The sequence below is a fragment of the Dreissena polymorpha genome, chromosome 8 (assembly GCF_020536995.1).
Source record: "Dreissena polymorpha isolate Duluth1 chromosome 8, UMN_Dpol_1.0, whole genome shotgun sequence".
NCBI lineage: Eukaryota > Metazoa > Mollusca > Bivalvia > Myida > Dreissenidae > Dreissena > Dreissena polymorpha.
Window position 1 is genome coordinate 27,696,832 of NC_068362.1, and position 16,984 is coordinate 27,713,815.

General features: G+C 34.2%; 1 long non-coding RNA gene across 2 annotated transcripts; it reads right to left on the reverse strand.

The window, feature by feature from the left end:
• Nucleotides 1-14,231: 14,231 nt before the first annotated feature.
• On the reverse strand, nucleotides 14,232-16,539 carry LOC127842186 (uncharacterized). 2 transcript variants are annotated; one of them, XR_008031504.1, is made up of 5 exons: nucleotides 15,923-16,539; nucleotides 15,327-15,508; nucleotides 14,885-14,996; nucleotides 14,561-14,672; nucleotides 14,232-14,452 (listed from the first exon to the last, which is right to left on the reverse strand). It is a non-coding gene; the product is annotated as an uncharacterized LOC127842186 (long non-coding RNA). The 2 variants fall into 2 exon arrangements; XR_008031503.1 differs by having other exon boundaries at nucleotides 15,165-15,508.
• Nucleotides 16,540-16,984: the final 445 nt, after the last annotated feature.

Here is a 16,984-nt window from a genome sequence, read left to right on the forward strand (position 1 = left end):
GTAAGTAGTTTAGTAAAACGGTACCATGATACACAAGTAACATAAATACGTAAATAAGTGCGAACAGTTGTTCATTGTTAATTAAGTGTAAACTCGCTTTAGGAAGGGAGTCATCAAAAATGGACGACACGGATAACCGCTGTCACCCAGTAAATATCCACGCTCAGGATCTGCAAACAATTATATTAAAGCAAGTCATTTCAGCGATTTGAATTTACGTAAAAATAAATATAATCTTGCTACATGTATTTAAAACTTGACATTCAAAGGATTTAAGAAAATAAATTATTTCAATGTTAACAATAAAATATGTCATCATTTTTTTCCGACATTTTTGCAATGTTTAAAGGGTTGATTATCTGTAAGTGGTACATCAAATGGGAAATTTCAAGTTGACAAAAATTTGACAGAAAGGAAATTGACAATTAAGTAATACCTTGATGGTGACTGGCCAAATGCTGTCCAATGTTAGACATCCGAAGAATGTGCGAGTCGTGACTGCATCCGGGCCAACATGCGTTTATGCTAGTGAACATCCCTGAATAGTAATAAAAGTATTAAATCTGGGTAAAACCGCTATGATATAGGTTGATTGTGATCGTTTATTGCTCTCGTAATGAAATATCTTCAATAATTTATTATAAACCATGTACATTTAGTATATTAGAATATTACAGTGAATATGATTTTAATTGATAGACGTTGAAAACAGAAAATGATTTCAGAAACCTTTAAACTATTCAAGTTAACATAGCCTGTATAAGTTGAAACAAAATAAATTCATATACTGTCCTTAAAAATCTAAATAATGACACACAACCAAAACAAAAATCCCTGTAAGGCACCTCGATTAATTCTACAATCGTGTCATGATGACGCGTGTCACGATGACGTATACTTGTACGCGTGTATGAGAATTAAATTAAATGTACACGGAATAGGATCTACAGTGATTTATCAGTGACATTAATGTTGAAGAGGATCTTTTGTGTTTGAGATATAATTGATTTGATACTTAAAGATTTGAATCAGATTTTGAAGTACGGCAATTTTTATGGCACTGTTGAAAGGATCAGTGAATCATCTATATTGCTGTATTTACAGCGGCTCGTGAACACATTTGTTCCAAATCATGCATGGATTTACAGAGTGAAATTGGAGCAACCAGTTTAAATCAGTGTTATTTAAATTTGTCAAATGAATAAGCATACCACTGCATAGACTGACATAAATTAATCTCACCTTTATGGTCGCACGTTGCCTGCACATTGAGGGAGTGGAAACCTTTCCTATTTACATAGGACAGTTCGTCCTCACCTCCGGGAGAAATGATTCGTACATGGGTGCCACACGCCGGGTATGCGAATACTTCGTTTACGGATGGCACTTCACTAACAGAGAACAACAAACGCCACGCGCTAGAGGTAAGTTCCTCTGTTTTATTTAAAGTTATATCCTAAAGATTAGTTTTTAAGACAATACACATGGTCGAGTTGATAAATGGTGTATCCTTTTGTATTGGGTATACACAATTTCACGGAAGAATGGTACAGTTTTGCCCAAAAAATAGAAAATTCGATCGGAAAACAGCATAAACTGAATGAACAGTAAACAATTTAACAAAATAAAACTACATAGAATTATTGCAAGAAATTGTTTGCTATTCCAGCATGTAGAGTAATCACCGTGCTTCAAATACTGAAATTTTGATAGTATTCAGTGAAATATAAACAAAGATAGTGCATGTTGTAATAGGTGGCATACATAAAGTTGCAGGCACTTTGTTTCCCGATAAAGGGCACTTCAGATTACGGAGACTTTCAACAAAGCGGGCACTCTAATAACTGAGTTTTATCTTCTATCTTAAATGCATTTATTTATATTATGGCTATTCATACGAAACATTTTAAAATATATTTTTCAAAAATCACATTACTATTAATTTATACTATGTTTATTATAATTGCAATTTTCAAATAAGATCATTTTTATTATTAAAGGCTCTATAAAGGTGAATATACGTAATTATTTACACATTTTAAAATATTTTGTTCATATTTTATTTATAAAGGTTATCAAAAAACAATATATATATATATATGCTATTGGACATAATAATAAAAAAATGAGCAATACAACTTGTTTTGAGCTCAAAATAAAGTGTCCTCCAAGTCAATTGTGTTTACAAACAATCAGTTTATTTACATTGCTGTTTACTCGCGAAAGAGAAAGTGAAAGTGACTCAGGTCACCAAAAATATAACGACGACTTTGAACGTTTTCCGTCATCACTCACAAAGTGGGTATTTTCTAAATGGTTAAAACGTTTGTAGTGATCTGATAAGTTACTTTCTGCTGGTAAAAAGTTGTTAAAGTAGAAATAAAATTGAATTTTCTTTCGGCTATTTTTAGCATATGTCAACGCTCTGAGGCTACACATCACGTTAGATGCAAAAATGTAAACATTTCTTCCAATTATGAAACGGGTTTATCTCCCATAATTCTTGACAACGCTGTACCTAAACTGTGTTATTAGCAGTTTTTATGCAAAAGTAATTGAAATTAGGTAAAAATTAGACCAGTTGATATGCATAATAATTGGATTTATGACCTTTATAGAGCCTTTAAATAAATGTGTACGGATAATGCGGATCAACACAATCGTGTTTAATTTTACTTATAGCAGGGCTCTAGATAACGGTAGTGAAGGGGTCTTTATGAGGCAAATACACATTTGTTCTTCATAAAATCCTATTTCGGTTGTGCTTATTTGAATCGCATCATCAAGACGATACTTATGCGTAGCAACACAATTAAAAAGAGAATGGTAAAACTCCCTTAATGTTGAGCCCTGATTATAGGGAGCACTTCCCTTTACGCAACGCTAACGTTTGCTCGAAGTGCGATTCACCTGACCCTAAATCACTGTATTGGTTGAGTTTTAAGAATCACGGTTAAAATTAAATCGTAAAAACAACTGATTCTGGAAAAAGGAATGCGTACATAAAATGTTTAAATGTCATATTATGGAGTCAGTACTTAGTATACCCCCACAAACGAAGTTTAGGGTGCTATTTTGGATAGCATGTGTTGTGTTTTTATTAAAAACAAAGACGGATATGCATAACTTTTACACCACTGTCGTGTGATTATATCAACCCCACCCGTTCTTTTATTGCTATTTTCGTTTATTGGCATTGAGCCAAAAAGTTCCAATAGAATTTCGAACCTGCATCGCTGCTGATATTAATCTCTGAGAGGCAGTTTAAGCAGAGTGATTATTCATGACATGCTATCTAATATATAAGTAAATAGCCTTAGTACCTTCATTTGGACATAAAGATAAATGCTTTAGATCAACCGCTTAGAACGTAATTTAAAATATATGGTCATATAGATTTTACTCATTAGACATATCCAATTTGTTTAACATTTATCTTTCACATTTATACCAAATCATAATCATATTTCAAAGGGATAAGAACATGCTTCGGTAATTCGTTTTTTATTTGCGTATTAAGTACATACATTTTTATTTATTGCCTGCTTACTTAAACAGTATTCCACAGCGAATTCTGCATTTTTTATTCACAAAAAACGAGTGTGTTATATCTGGAAAAAAGTGTCTAGATGTCGGGAAACGAAGTGCCATTGTTTTTTAGATGATCAGTAAACGAAGTGCAGATGAAAAATATGCATGCGACACTTAAAACATTTGAATTTTCTCAAATACATTAGTAAACTAAAATGTAACATGTTGTAACATTACTGGATATATTGATCTTTTATTTCAAATTGTAAGCACGTTCTTGATTTATTTCCAAGTATGTTTATTTTGTTTAAATATGTACTGATCATTCAATTCATGCTGATTATCGATGGACTTTTATCGTTTTTTTTTTAAATAATTCACCGTTTTTCGAGAATTTCTTTCTTCGCAATACGAAGTGCTATACCATTAATCACCCAAACAATGTTCTGTGTCTAAAAACCAAATAAACAGAACATAAATACAAAAAAGCTGAAGAACTCACCTCTCGCGCGTGGCGTTTGTTGTTCTCTGTAAGTGAAGTGCCATCCGTAAACGAAGTATTCGCATACCCGGCGTGTGCCATCAACACAACCGATGACTCCCGGGAAACCCCTCATTGCGAAAAAACCAGCCATAACGCGGCGTCGGTCAGCGTCCGTCAAGGGAAACTTGATCACAGTGTCTTTCAGTGCAAATAAATAGTCAGTCACGCTCGTCATCACCCGGGACACAGTAGCAATGTCTACGCCGAAGGTATCACCAATACATTTGAAGAAATGCCCCAGACACAAGAAACCTCAATGTCAGAAGGAGTTGTTGCCGTATGGTCAGCGCCTTGTTCCGTCGTGTCGGTCTTTGAAGCGACGGCTCCAACAGTCGTACAAGTCTGTCAATGTTGTCGGAAGAAAACCTGTACCTCCGGCGCACCTCTTCGTCCGTCAAGTCCGTCTCATGTCGGTCAATTCGCCTGAATTGTCGAGGTCTGCGTCGTCTGACCAAGAGAATGTCTGCCATCTTTGTTTTGGTAAAACACGCTTACCATGGTAATAAAGGTGGGTAAAAATTAACCATGGTACGTGCGTGATTAAATTTCGTTAAATCGTTTATACAAATGGATTAACTTAACTACTGTTCATTTTAACCATAGTTAAAGTATTGACTATGGTTAAATCGTTTATACAATTGGCTGCTGATCATGTATGCGATGTGAACCTAAATTTAGTTTATGTGCAGATTCGTTCATACGACACAAAGACACAATTTTGTTTTACGGATCATTTCGGCTTACAGGACTGGCGAGTCATGTAAAATATCGTATATAAAGTATATTTTTAATGAACAACTGGTAGCAAAATGAATTGCAGATAATTGGTCAGTAACCACATTTTAACCCTTTTGAATTGTTAATTCTTTTCAGCTCATTACAACATTAAAAAATGCCCATAATAGCTGGGGTAATTCGATACTTTTACTCTTGTAAAAATCGGCACTGAACCTTCGGTCAGATCGAAGCCGACCTAACATTTCTACGAGTTCGAGAAGTTTTTCTTGTAGTTCATTGGCAAGTAGCCGTTCGTGGTCATTTTTCGTCAGGAGGCATCCTTTCCCAACAAAATGGTACATAGTTTACGTAAATCGACCGCCATTTTGGCACTTTATGGCTTAAAAATGTTGATGTAGGTGATTTTCGTGTGTCAAGAGATACCTAACCATGTTTATATATAGATACCTAACCCTGTTTATATATTAAAAAAAGTTGTTTTATAACATATTGATAGTGTTAAAATGACTTGGCCACGCACCTTATACCGGTGCTCTAAACATGAGCGTGGAAGGTCGAATGGTCTAGGCCGGAGACTTTTTACTCCAGGGTTAAGTGGTTCGAGCTCTGTTGAGGGTTACTTATTTCCTTTTTTTTAAATTGTATTCTTATTTTTTTACTGGAGATTTTTAGTTCAAATGTTTCAAGTTATCAATAAAAAGCATTTAATGACAAGCTTCAATACATGCCAAAACCTGTCGGACGGACCCTTTAAAGCGGGTATATACGATCTTGTAAAATATTTATTAATTAATATAAAATGTGTAAAAAAATATTATACATATATTTCAATATAAAATAAAATAAAAGTAAAGAAGAACATGTGTCGAAAAATGCTAAATAAGCCAGATATTTAATTCTGAAATAGAAAAAGGCTGTACAGCCGAATTCGCCAGCATGTATACGATGTCAATCTAAATTTAGTTTAACGGTTCATTGAAATTCCTGCAGCGATATCAATTCATACGACACACGAACACTTACTAAAAAGACGAATGCATCGGTTATTGAGGAAAATATGTACGAATTATCTTCGTCACAATCGGCTCGGGGCGCTAATTTGTATTTGCTGCATTTAATGAAATACGTCTTAAATGTATCATTTTTCTTGCATAGTGTGTGTTTAACATATTTGTATCAATATATTACAATTCAACACATATAAAAATCGTATAATCTCGCTTTAAAGAGATATTGTGCGCATCTCACAGTATATGCTATGTTTATAAGTGTCTATATCGCAACCGTTGTTTATTTTTAGTGTTTTCACTTCATATACACTTATATTTACTAAACTAATACCAAGGAAAGAGAAAAAATAATGAATTTGAATATCAACCGTACTTTTGTTTGACAAAAGATCACGCAAGTACGATGTGAATCTAAATTTAGTTTTAGTGCATATTCGTTCAAACGACACACGAATTCTAACTCCGATCCTAACAAAAAGACAGTTCCGCTATATTTTTTCGGCGTAAGCTGTATTACGCCAGCTTTTCACCTTGACTTGACCTTTGTAAGTGTCCAATAATACTCAAATAAAATTTCCCGCGGCTAGGTACGAATGAATACACTTCATTTATTCCATTGGCTGATTTGAGTATAACACCAGAACATTGGAAACATATCCGCGTCTTTGTAACACTGTTTTACTGCATGAAACAATTTTATCTCTAATGAAAAGGCTCAATATATAGAACAGTTTTACAATCAACTTTCGACATAAATACAGTTTGTGCGTTCACCTTTTATTTTCAGAGAATTACCATCACAAAAGCGTTTATACTAAAGGCTATGTTGTCATATTTAGTACTTACTTGCATTGCATTTCAACTCGCGAGGTTTCGGGTCAATTCGCGGCCATTTGTGAAAGTCAGAGTTTATATACAGTTCATCACCTGAGTTCGCAGAAGGGGTTGCGATCATTGTGTTACACCGGTCTTACTGACAATAACGTAGTGTCTGTAATGCATTGCATTCCAATCCGCAAGGTATCAAGGTCAGTTTGCGGTCAGTTGCAGAAATCTTTATATAAACGCCGTCTCGTAAACTTTGTGCACTTGAAGTCTGTTTTGATCAGAAAGATACTAAATAAAGATATTCGGCGATATTTTTGTGGTATGTCAATCATCGATTTTTAATATGGTTTCAACATTTGCATGATAAGGACCAATTTTGATAAAATTAATTAGAAATATTTATCCATTTAGACCAGTTTATTAAGCTTGAGCACAATAATTCACTATACTATAATTATGCAATTAAATAAGATTCGAGTATTGCCGGCTGACCTATATGCACTCGTTTATTTTCATGTTTCTTGTGTTTTTCTATTCTGTAAATATAGATATATGAGTAATAATATCACATAAAGCAAAATAAGCCACGAAATCTGGCGCAACACCCCGTAATTGATTTGCTTATGATGTAGCTAAGAACTGCGCAGAAAAAAGGCATCCGCTACTTTTTATCTCATAGGAATAACTTTTGATCGTTCATAAACATCGACCACAATCAACGCCGTATATCTTTTTTAAAGATATTTCTTGTTATAAACAACTGGTAGCAAGATGAGTTGCAGATAATTGGTCAGTAATATTTGAATTTTCCGCAACCACATTTATTCATACCATTTTAGTGTTCGTGTGTCGTATGAATAGGAATATTAGCGGGAAATTAAAATGGAATTGTGTCACATATAAATAAAAACGAGCATTTTGTATCTACAAAAATCTGTGTACTCATACCACGTCTAGCTTTCAAATTGTGCCTTTTGCTTTAAGGAACACTGATTGTTTAGGTATAGGTGTAGGTATTTTACGAAAACTATTTTGGTTGCGATGAAGAAAAAGAGGTTTTAGGGGATCAATGCTTCAGAAAATCCTTTGGGAGATGAATGGTTTTTTTTGGAGAGAAACCGAGAGATTTGTTGTTGATATATCCCTAAAACATATTATAGATCTTTGAAATATCATATCATCATGATCATAGTTTTATTTGAGTCATTTTGACGTCATTATAAGTTGATAGTAATTGTGTTTTTTTAATCATGATCACTAGAAATTAAAGATCAGTATTTAATAAAAAATAATTTAATAAAATATTTGAGTGTAGTTTCTGAGTGGCAAATGTTTGATTACATTCAGAGTCAACAGCGTCGGAACGTGTGCGACATCACCAAAAAGGTAAAAAAGTGGTAAGATATAAAGGTAATAAAGCATTCGTTAAAGAAGAATTATCGATCATCCGAATCCGTTTAACAATCTTTTAATTTAATAAAAGCAATATGTATAAACGTTTATCTTTTAAGTAAATTATAACAGTCAAAAAATTAATGCATTTGAATATCAAACATACTTGTGTGTTGACAACTGACGACAGACATGATTCATCACTAATACACAAAATGTTGAAAACACACTGGTTTGAAACATATGATTCACTTTGTGAAAAGAACAAGAAAAGTATGACCATGTGAATTTTAACTCGCGTTTGTACGATATCCGACCATGCCCGGTCTTTATCCGTATTCGATAAATTTGTGGAACACTTTCCGAACAAGACTTCTTAGTGTTGTTGTATGCCTTCCAACAACTCTTCAAGTTCTCTCGGCTGCCAAGCGATACTTCTATTTTCAACGAGTGTTGCCATTTTTGTCAAATATGACAGGTGGCGCGAGATAGGCAGGTGCCCGTTGTTGACGTCATTTTAATAGTATTTATCGCTAATCACACAAAACTAATGGCAAGCAACTGCGAAATGTTTGATGAAAAGCATTTAAAAACATATCGCAATCGCAGGTATACAATCAGCGATCGGCTATGATATCGCATCGCATGTTTTGATGAAATGGGGCCCTGTCTTGCAATAGCAATACCATGCTTAACTATGGTCTGAGTCATATTGAATCTTGACCTAATAATTCTTTGATGAAATATGACGGCTTCGAAGACGGACACGACTGAGACCACAAGTTTCTCTGAACACATCGATTGTGCATTTAGAGCCCATATATTCCGGAATGTAACACGGACAGAGCTTTAACTGGTATGTGCCCAGCGTCAGGAGTTTGAGCATAGTTTCACCAAGTTGAGGAAAGTTGGAAACAGACGACCATTTACTGATGCTACGGCGATGGAAGTTATTATCTTCTACACATTTTTGCAATTTATTTTCTTCTTTAAGTTTGGCATCATCCTTTCCGCACATAACATATCTTCAGACGATTCACAGTTGGCACTCAAAGGTGGGAGAAACTTGTAACATAAAGAACAAATAATTTTAATATAGTCGCCTACATGTATGTATGACACTTGATTTGTTGGGAAGATGTGGTCCAAGTACTTCCACCGCTTGATTCTGGCGTTAGCCGCTTCAACTACCCATCTTCCCTAGAAAGGTATTGTTAAATATTTAAAAGTTGATAACTCACTTTTACAGCTTATATTTTGTTTAAATTAGCTCACTACCGTACAGCGTTCGATGTTTTCCAATATAAACATAAGTTTATTGTTCCGATGCATATAAATTAAGTTAAGATCGGTAAAATGACATAAGACGTTCATGCATGGGTTCATTCATAGATGAAAACAATAATAATAAAAATCTGTCTCAACATAACAAGACACTTATTTATATCAATAAGACAAAAATACAAAGTCGAGACTTTGATCAAACGTAACTTTACGTGCAAAAATACGGTAAACGTAACTTTACGAAGTTTATAGAAACGCTACTAACTTAAAGTTTTGCACTTACGCATGATTTTTGAACGTACGTAGTTCTAAGCAACGGCCCCCCTGGTTATTAATGTAGGGTAGTGTTTACAAGGATTTACACATGTGACGCACAATCAGTCAGTTCTGCGTTCGTTCCGAATTAATGTAAATAACAATACAAGTGTTAAAACGCGTCCAAAAGCAGTGTTACTTTATGTAAACAATCTTCATATCAATGGATTATTACTATAAAACGTATGTGATTATGACTAAGGTATTTACTTAAAAAAATGAAAAACTGTCCCTCGATAAGAATTACGTCTATTCTAGATCTTGACTTAAGCTCGACTGCCAACTGTTTCGACTTATTGTTCAATACTTATTACCAAAATTGGTCAGTGACCAAGATTCTGGTCACGTGACTGACCAAAAATAATGACCAAGATTTTGGAACGTTTCATGACGCCGTTTACCAAACATCATAATAATAAGACTAATTGGTGCCTTATTAAGAAAAGCAATTCAAATTCCAAAGTATTAAAAATGAATTTGCTTCGATGTGATACATCTTGCTGCAACAACGACGTTGAACTCTCAAAGTGACTTTCAGGAAAGGGGATTTCCCATAATTCGATAAAGAAATGGCTACCAAATTACAAGATGCCACTTGAAGTAAATAAATAAAAGTTTGGTCTTTTTTGCTACTTCTTGGGGCTTGGGGATGTTGGTAACCTGGGGGTGCGAGCCTACATTCTCAAACCTGGATCTTTACTGATCTAGTAGTAAGTGGGGGATAGTACAAAGTTGTGAACTTCCCACTCTCAGCAAGTGATGAACGAATTTGTACATATGGTACAAATAGTTTGAATTATCCGTGTAACATGCGCAAGGTTATGGGCATTGCAGAGCAATATCACCGTGGCATGAGCATGCTAATTAAAACTGAAAACTAGTTATTTCACTAAAGATGTACCAAAAGAAACTGTAATATTTTTTATATTTTAGTCACTGCTCTTTCTTTGTCCAAACTTAGTTTTCACAAAAAGCACGAACAAAATGTCGTGTATAAATCTGAATATGTCTGTGACAAATATCTAGTTGTTGCTGACTGTAATAATTTAATTAAAAGATAAACGTTCATACATATCACCTTTATTAAATTAAAAGATTGTTTAACGGATTCAAATGATTGATAATTCTTCTTTAACTAATGCTTTATTACCATTAAGTACTGATCTTTAATTTCTAGAATTTAATATGAAACACCAATGAACTATGAACTAATCATGAAGTCAAAATGTCTCAAATATAACTATGATCATGATGATATGATATTTCAAAGATCTATAATATGTTGTTTGGACATGTGAACAACAAACCGCTCGGTTACTCTCTCCCAGAAAAACCCATTTCATCTCCCCAAGCGATTTTCCGGAGAATTGATCCACTAAAACCTCTATTTCTTCATCGCACCACTTTGTTGCTCGGGCGGCAATCTTGTCTAAAATCGTCAGACATAGCGCGCCAACTAACTTCAGAGTGCTTTTCAACCTCCATTTGAAGATCGCAGACTGGTTTAACGTTCATGAGGCTCGTAAGAATTATTAAGTCTAACATATATATAGTATGGTGTTCAAACCTATTTGAAAGTGTTGAAACGCTTTAATAAAATTAATTGGTGCTTGTTAATTTTTATTTTATTACGAGGTAAGTCAATGTGGTGATTTTACATGATGTTATTTAAATAAATTGTGCAATGGATGAATAAAATCATAAGACTGAGTAGTTTTCATTATACCTCTTTCAAAGCGCTGACATATGACGCTTTCACGAAACATCCTAGAATCGTGTACGCTCCCAGGCCACTTGGCGACTACGTCAGGAAACCGACAGGTAGCATAACAAATCATCTATTGAGCAAAAATAATAACACAAATGTTAATCAAATCCACACTGCACAATGCCATTTGTCTGATATCCCATTAAAAGTCAACAACAGTAGATCCACTTGTCACCGATTTCTTAAATGTATACAAAAGAACTTTAAATATATATAATCACATGAAAAATCCAGTTGCTGAAATGTTTTTGGACTTTACTTCACTTAATGTTTTACCTGTACATTAAGAGAGTGAAACCCCTTTCTGTTTTCATAATCATCTTCGTTTGCGCTAGGTACTTGGATTCGGATATAAGTGCCATCAACCACACCAACAACTAGGGGGAAACCTTTAAAGGCAATAACATTGTTAGCTAAATCGACATATGTATTAGATAATGTTATACCAATTAGATTATACTACAAACAAAGTTTCCGCAATCAAACTTTTTCGCATGTTACAAGTTCAATCTTCTGTCTTTCATGTCAAGTCATGTGTTCCCAAAAATAACCATCATTAATACCAAGTGATGTTTATAGTGATAAATGAATTATACACGTATTTTGTTTCAACACGTTTAAATCTAGCATACAGTACTAATACACCGTTTTGAATTGAGCCCGATTCGACTAAGAACCATTTAACTCCCTTTACTTGTTTACTTGGCAACCAATCAAAGATCATTAAATTGTCAGAGTGAATTATATTGAGAGCTTATACGTACCAGCGATGTTATAAAACTGTTTTTGCACCGCCCGTTGCACATTTTCGTTATTTAAGAAGAACATAAAGTCATTCAGATGTCGACACACGCTGTCCATGAATTCCTTGACCGCTCTACATACACTGGACCTTGAAATTCCATGCAGCCCTGCAGTCACAATGTGAAGTGTTCCAGTCGCAATAAAATACAATGAACACTTTTTAAAACTATTTGAATTTGAAAGAAAACGTATACACTTGAATATCAGTTAAAGTGATATTGTATTTGATCAATTTCACTGTTTTTTTAATCATCGTTCAATCATGCATTAACACTTTTTCATTATTTATGGATTTTATTTGAAATGCATACAATCATTACATTTTTTGGTAAAATAATTCCATGCTTAAAATGCCAGCGTAGTTAACGTATTGCAGGTCAATCTTTTATCGGCCTTCTTTGTGAATGCTGAAAAAAATGTTAAAAAAGTGTAATTTTGATAAACGGACGTATTCTCATGTTATGACATTCGAATGTTTAAATCAATACATATCGCATAATCTATTCATTAGTACTTAATTGCGGCATGTTTAATGCAAGTAATATTTCAAAGTATGCATGATTTGTTTTGCATACTAAATAATAACATTGTATTTATACAGTGCTTGCTTTCTCAGATGGTATTGTCAATCAAGTTTTAAGAACTGGTATTCCATCAATGCAAGTTTCATACTTTTACAGTGTCCTCCATACCTGTTTTTATTAACAAACTATGCCTTTGAAACAAATAAGATAAACATTATGTGATCTTTTGCAGTGCACTTACCTCCGATTAAAGCTACCATAATATTAAGTTTCAAATTGATAAGATTTTTGTTACGGACAAATTGAAACATATATTTTAACATATCCAAAACTTACGTTCTGTTTGCTTTATGCCTCTACTGACATTACAAGTGGAATCTGAAAAAAAAAACAAGAGCTGTGTTTGTGAAACTATGTAATTCGTTTATAATTATGTTCATTTGTGTTGTTACTTTGGGTGTAGCATTTAATGAGTATACAATGCATTTTGTTACAAAAAAGTGGATTAAATATTTCAAAGCGTCGCATTAACAGTTCAGCGAACATGTTATATAATACGGACTATATATATATATCACAAACTTAGAAGATATACAATGCTACATTATAAATTATGATTGCCAAAGATACATCATTTCAATACAGTCATACACACAGTTATTGTAATACTAGTATTTACAATATAAAAAATCATCTGGTTTAAGGCTCTGTTAATAAAATAAAAATGATAATATTATATTAACAGACACAAAGACTCTTCAAAAACATATCCCAAATTTCAAACAAAATCAACCCTTGAAGCCTAAAATGGCACTTTGGTGTATAAGAGACCAATAATTAGTGGACATTAATTAACTTCATTTTAAATAATAATTTTAAATAAAATAATGGCTACCGTCCGAATCTACTCCCCCTGTTATTCCTTGAACAACAGGATGGCCTTGCGAGCACCTCCTCCGACGATGTAAACTGGCATGCATCCCCATCGCCCGTGGCGGGGTAAAATATTACTCCGACTTTTTTTATGTCCCCAACCACTAAGGTGGGGGACATATTGTTTTTGCCCTGTCTGTTGATTGGGAGGTTTGTGTGTTTGTTTGCTCCAACTTTAACATTTTGCCATAACTTTTGCAATATTGAAGATAGCAACTTCATATTTGGCATGCATGTGTATCTCTTGAAGCTGCACATTTTGAGTGGTGAAAGGTCAATGTCATCCTTCAAGGTCAAATATACAGCTTCAAAGCGGTGCAGTAGGGGACTTTGTGTTTCTGACAAACACATATCTCGTTTATGTCTACAATTGAAAGAATAACAAATCATGCTGTTTGATTACCAAGAAATACTATGTTTGCATTTGCACTTATTCCTTGAATAAATGAACTCGACAACAAATTTGAAAAAGTGAATATGTAATCTTAACAATGGCAAAGTATTTATTAAACACATAAATATTCTGTTCAGTTCCATTATATTTTTACACTGACCTGTTATACGTTTCCTGAGCGTTATTAGCAGGTCTTACATAAGGCGTCATCAGCCATCGTTTGCACGGATACCCACTATCACCCAAAAGAAAGTGGTCATTCTGTTTAAGCAGGTTTCTTTCGAACACTTGCCACAACCCACTTCCTGGAAGGATTCTTCAATCATGGGTACTTTCTGGCCATCTAGCGACAATGTCCATGATCATATCATTATGATCAAACACAATCTGAAACAAGCAAATTCATAGAATTTATATGAGGTGAATGAGACACAGCTTTGCAGGGACGCAATCAATTAAGGGGACACAACTCATGAAAATCCATACTTCAATTACCGTGAAACAGCTCTGAAAAGTGTGACGGACACTGCAAAATAACATCCATCCGATGCAGGTGGGTGTTAATAAGGCAGTAAATGACTATACGTATCGCACTCGACACAAGCAGCTATAATGAAGATAAATCAATCACTGTGTGCATAAAGAAAGTCAAACAATAAAAGAGTTAAAATCGACAATAATACAATTAAATGGCACTGTGTGCATAAAAAAGTCAAACAATAAAAGGGTTTTATCACAATGCACAATATGTTTAAAACACAATGGTTTGAAAAATATGATTAGCTTTGTAACATATTTCATAATTTTAAACAACAGTACCTGTGTGTTGATGTAATGGTAAACCATTCTGTTAACGTACGTCGGTTAATAAATAGATGGTGCCTGAATCTGTACGTGAGTCCCATCTATGACGCCGATCACGTTTGGGAATCTAATTAAAACAACATGCTGACCATGCAGTGGTTAATAAATTTAACACATACCTGTTGCAAGGCACAATTTTACACAATTACATGATATTCCTATTTTATAATAGGATAAATTAAGTATTTCCAATGATAAGAAATGGAAACAATATATATCTTATAAAGTGAAGTACCTAGCAATGTGAAAAAATCCTTGTTTTTTGTTGTTCAATTACTCGATGGTTGTTTGGAATATAATGTGTCTACTAACAACATTTGGGGAGCTCAGCGCATCAAGTGTTTGAGTGACTGCTCTCGAAACACTGGATTGAGCTACGGAGTGAAGATCACCTTACTTTGTAGCCAGTAGATAGGCTGTAGCTCCTATCAGTATTGGGTGCTAAGGCAGCATCAAGCTGGGCAATAATATGTGCCAAAGTGGCATGGTTGATACAGTATCTCTTATAAAGTTCGTCATTCGTCAACTGTGCGAAGTCCATTCTTTCACGATACTCGCAAACTGCCATTATGCCGCAAGCTGAATAACCAAAGTGTTGTAAATATCACAATGTACTGTATGCATTGCAATATGGTAGAAACGCAACTTACCATCAAATAAATCCTGATATTGATATTAATATTTCTCTTATCTAAAAAATATTGACCCACTTCTATTCTCTTGTAACTTTACAAGATTATTACAAAAGTGAGTAATCTATTAATTCCATTGTACACAATGAGTAAACAACATCATAAAACTGAAAATTAGGTACTAATACCTAAAGAATTACATAAAACATGTGCATTAACAATCTATTAAATCTATTGTGCCATACATAAAGGTCATGTATCTACTCCAATTGAGCAATTACCCCCCTAAATCCCCTTAGTACTTTTATATAAATTCGAAATTATCCAATGATCTTAGTATATCCATAGAAGTAATCCTTACTGCAGCAACGATGGTGGTTGTGGCTGAATTCCCTGATGAAATACAGTGGGGGTTACTGCCAACATTAGCTAATATTTTTGGTGGGTTGTGATCAAGTAAAACACCGGCCTCATCAACATTCCATGTGTTTGTTCTTGATGTCATGTTTATCTAAAGTGAGCTCAAGCTCCGTAAAGTACTTTTTGAGCATTTCTTTGGTTACAGCAGCATCTCGTTCCTTTTCACGCTTTTATGGGGTACCATCTTGACATCTGGAAATCGCTTCAGAAAACCATAAAACCAGTGTTTTGTAGGTTCATTTGCAATGCACAAACAAAATCGCCCCCATGTTCTTAGCCATATCTAAGATCTACCATCTTGAAAAAACATATCCAATGTGAACCATGAAAACACAATGCTGGGACAGAATTTCTTCCTGTACTCTAGTAAACATTGTATGACGTCCACGGTGAACATCTTTTCAATTTGCCAATCTCCATCGCAAGGTTGCTTCTGGAAGGCCATGATTTATTGCTGATTGTCTGATAGCAATTCCTTTTGTTATAATATCAGTGTATGCCTCTTTCATTATCAAATAGCTGCACGTCGCTTTCTTTGATGATGGTGGCATTATGTTGACTGTAGCAAAAGAAACAATACAACTATAAAATGATTTATTCATAGCGTCCAAAACTGTTTATGCATAACAGGTTTAATTGTTACCCCGATCATGCTTACATAGTATGTAGAAAATATCAAAACTAAGCCATTGCGCATGCGGAGATCATACCAAATGTGATTTGAAAGAATGGCGGGAAGATGACAATGTCGTCTGATGCGATATATTTTCAATGGCCAACAAATACCATAACTGATTGGATATTGTGCAATGGAATGCTTATTTACACGTTGGATTTATGAATTCTTAATTTAAAGTGTGAAAACGCTAAAGACTGCAGGGAAGGTGTGTATTTCTATTCATAATATCCGTTTGCAATTTATATGTATATTCCTATTTCCAGATTCGTTCCTTACAACCGGAATTCATTTTAAACTGTCGATTGCTGTTTAATTTTTATCATT